This window comes from Myotis davidii, unplaced genomic scaffold, assembly GCF_000327345.1.
Source record: "Myotis davidii unplaced genomic scaffold, ASM32734v1 scaffold59, whole genome shotgun sequence".
Taxonomy (NCBI): Eukaryota; Metazoa; Chordata; class Mammalia; order Chiroptera; family Vespertilionidae; genus Myotis; species Myotis davidii.
This window is the reverse complement of record NW_006293001.1, coordinates 2,390,331-2,394,311: the sequence shown is the minus strand read 5'-3', so window position 1 is coordinate 2,394,311 and position 3,981 is coordinate 2,390,331. Positions and strand designations below refer to the sequence as shown.

The window sequence follows — 3,981 nt, the reverse complement described above, 5'->3', positions numbered from 1 at the left end:
TGTTGCATGTGTATCTATGTGCATATATGATACATTATCATCAGTGGTTAAAAAAGAGAATGGTTGGCACCCAACCAGTGTGGCTCAGTGGTTGAGCATCAACCTATAAACCAAGAGGTTATGGTTTTGATTCCTGGTCATGGCACATGCCCGGGTTGTGGGCTGTATCCTTAGTAGGGGGTGTGCAAGAGGCAGCCAATCAATGGTTCTCTCTCATCATTGATATTTCCATCTCTCTCCCTTGCTCTCTGAAATCATTTAAAATATACTTAAAAAACAAACAAACAAAATTACTGGACATATTTCACGGCACTAAATGAATCACAATGGAGAGAAGGGATCTGCATTTTGAAGAATTTAGCAAAAGGATTCATAAAATTAAAGTGCTACACAATAAAAACATAAAATTCAAGTGTTACACTATAAAAGAGAATTCTTCCAATTCTTAGAAATAAAAGCAACATAAAAGGTCTATGGTTCTAAACCAAGTGTTTACACCTATCAAAAGTTGGAGGACTCAAGAGCTCATTCCTGATATGATTAACTTAAAATATGGTCAGATAATATGAATGAAGTGTTTAGTTACATGTATTATGCCACACATACAGTAATGTACACTAACTAGTAAAAACAGTACAAAGTATCATTATTTTCAAAAGGTTATTAATTTTCCATTTTTTCATCTTCTGAGTTAATATCTGATTAGAACTTGATATAGTTAATGTCCATGATGTATGTAATTAAAATACATCATTCCCAAATATTTATAGGAAGTTTATGGAACCATGAATGGACTTCAAAAAAACAGATCCTCCAAAACTATCTTAATCTTGATTAAGCATGTGATAATTTTTAAAAAATACATTATGATTGGTTTCAGAGAAGGAGAGGAAGAGAGAGATAGAAACATCAATGATATGAGAGAATCATTGATTGGCTGACCCCTACTGGGGATCGATTCCCACAACTCAGCCAGGTGCCTTGGCCGGAAACAAAACATGACCTCCTGGTTCATAGGTCGATGCTCAACCAAGCCAGCCAGGCAGCATGTGGTTTTTTATTTTTTACTTTTCAGCCGTCTCACAAGAGCCTCTGGTATCCTAATAATTCACAAAAGTCAAACAAAATCATGAAGCCCTTAGCTGTTTGGGTTTACTATTAAGTTTCTCATTTCCTTTTTTACTTCCTAACTCATGAAGTTAAATACTATTATTTCTCAGACTGATGCTAAATGCTTTTAAAACTACTCCACATTTGTGATCTCACTGTATTTCTAATTCCTCCACTCTGATTTGTGGAAAGTAATTAGGAACTTCTTTCACATTCTTAAGGGCTTTCTTCAGTGGAAGAAATACAAAGAGTCAACATTAAACTTAATTATATAAACAGGATTTCGAAAGCAACATTCTCCCCCTTCAGAACAGAGTGTGGATAGAATTATAAGTAACTCTTGTGGTGTCTCCTAATTACGGCATTCAAGTGAAACAGTTATTAAGTACTACTATGTTTATAAGGTAATACAAAAATAGAGCCACTAAGAAACTTAGTGACTTGCACTAAAAACAATTTACAGTCTACTTGGGGAGGCATGATATAAACACATGAAAAATACCTAAAGTGAAAGGACAGCAGAGTAGGAGAGCCTGAAAGGCTCTGCAGCCAATCAAACCTAGATTTGAATCCCGGTTTCAACACCTACTGATTACAGGATCTAGAACAAGATACAGTGCCTTCTTCTAGACCAGAGGTGGGGAACATCCAGTCCCCAGGCCGTATAAGGCCCTCGAAATAATTTGGTCTGGTCCTGCCAAGGCATTAGGGCTGAGTTAATTAAATGTTTGACCAAATATAGCAGGCTAATTTTTAAGTTGATAATTTTGTATGGCCTGAGAATGATGTTATAAATATCGAAATGGCCCTTGGCAGAATAAAGGTTCCCCACCCCTGTTCCAGACTGTAATTCAAATGGGACCACCTACCTTGCAAATCTGTTTCAAGAATAAATACAGCCCTGACCGGTTTGGCTCAGTAGATAGAGTGTCTGCCTGCAGACTGAAGGGTCCTGGGTTCGAATCCAGTCAATGGCATGTACCTTGGTTGTGGGCACATCCCCAGTGGGGGGTGTGTAGGAGGCAGCTGATTGATGTTTCTCTCTCATCTATGTTTCTAGCTCTCTTTACCTCTCCTGTCCTCTCTGTAAAAAATCAATAAAATATATTTTTTAAAAAAAAGAATACAGAGCACCTAACATAGTACCTGGAACATTATAGATACTCAATAACTTTGTTGTTTTTACTATATTATTATCTTTGAGCTGAAAAAGATTATTGAATCCAATTCTCACTTTCATGGGGACATGAAAGTGTCACAAAATGGAATATGAATGTCAAATAAGTACAAGAAAAAGGGTATTTGACAAGTTCACGAGTAAGAAACCACAGGAGAATCCAAGTAAGGCTTCCACAGGTGGACACTGATTTATGAAATGAACATTGCTTTCTATTGAAATTGGGAAAAAAATAAAAGCACCATTGCTTCTTGGTACTGATTTGCAAACAGGGGTTCTGAATTTGGAAACTAAACGCACAGTTTACACGACAAGTATAAAAAGAGAATGAACCCATGTCAGCGAAGTTAAAATCCAGCTTTTCCATTAGGACAGCAATACAGTATTTGCTAAACACCCAGAGCAAAAAAAAAAAAAAAAAAAAAGTCTCCTAAATTCAGCAGGTCAGGCTTCACTGAACGATCATGAAATCTTTCTCCCATTGGCCTGATGTAATTTTGTTCTGGGACAAATTTAAGACAATATCCAGGCTTTCCATTAAATACCACTTCACTAACCATATTGTAACTAGTTAATTCTGAGCGACTATGCCTTAATCTCTCCAAATGCACAAAACCCCACACACTTTGTTTGAACCATATAATGTAAACTTTGAAGGTTGGCAGGCTTACAGAAGGTCACCATTGTGTCAATCATCTCCACTAGAACTGTATTCAGTTCCTTTTTGTTATTTCAGCATTATCAGTGATTGTCTTGTTGCTGTCCTCATAAACATTTTAAGTCAGCAGCCCTAAAAACACACTTTTGTGAGCAGTGAAAAAAAAAATTCTTTTCACCCCATAATTATATTTCTATGCTAATTTTCAAAGCCTCTCTCTTTCCTGCCTCTCCCAAGAAACCTTTCTCAACTTTTGGTACCATCTTAATTTCAGAACTTCTACATCCGGTCACCAGGTCCAGATTCTGATTCTCACAAAAAGCTTACATTTTTCTTCTTTTGACTGAAATGAAGTGAACGTCCCCAGCAAAACTAAGAGGTAACACACAGAAGCTGATTTCTACTTTACTGAGAAACAGGAACTGTAACCAATTCCCCAACAGCTACTCATTGGAGGTTAAGTTAAAAGTAATTTAAAAAGCCGGGATAACCACACAATGTTTTGCAGATTTTCACAGTGAACCTCTGGGGTTTTTGTTTGTTTTTTGAAGGAATCTAAAAACCTAACACGAAGAGTCCGGGGCTACGGGAAGGACAAGTAAGTGATCAAGCCGGCATGCACTCAATTAGAAAATTAATTTTCTTCTCTCCTTTGTCTGCCCTGTCTGCTTTCCCAAACAGGAGTAACTACCCATGGGGCACCCAGCAGACCCTGAGCACCGGTCCTCCGCGTCCAGTACGGAGAGGTCCCAGGATGCGGATACGGGGGCCGGAACACCGGGAGAGGAGGGAACACCAGACCTAACTCTGCCCCAGGCCCGAGCAGCCCTTCGCAAGGGCCCGGGCCTCCCGCGGCGCCTCGGCCGGGCAACGTGACTCAGGAAAGCGCGGGGTGGCCGCGGCCTAGCGCGCTGTCTCCGCGGCCTCCGGGCCCGGCCCCCTCCCCGTCTTACCTGGGGGCGGGCGGGGGTCCGCGGCCTGAACCCTGGTCTTCCCGCGGCGGTGACGCGGCAGCGGCGGTGGGTCAGAATCGGCC

General features: G+C 40.2%; 1 protein-coding gene across 1 annotated transcript in view; it reads right to left on the bottom strand.

Annotated features, from left to right (window-relative positions):
* The window catches only part of PSMD14 (proteasome 26S subunit, non-ATPase 14), an 89,278-nt gene extending 85,303 nt beyond the window's left edge, over positions 1 to 3,975 (bottom strand). Inside the window, exon 1 of the mRNA XM_006766481.2 lies at positions 3,899 to 3,975. The gene's annotated coding sequence lies outside the window, so the exon portion shown is untranslated. The remainder of the gene's footprint in view (positions 1 to 3,898) is intronic.
* Between the last annotated feature and the right edge of the window lie 6 nt (positions 3,976 to 3,981).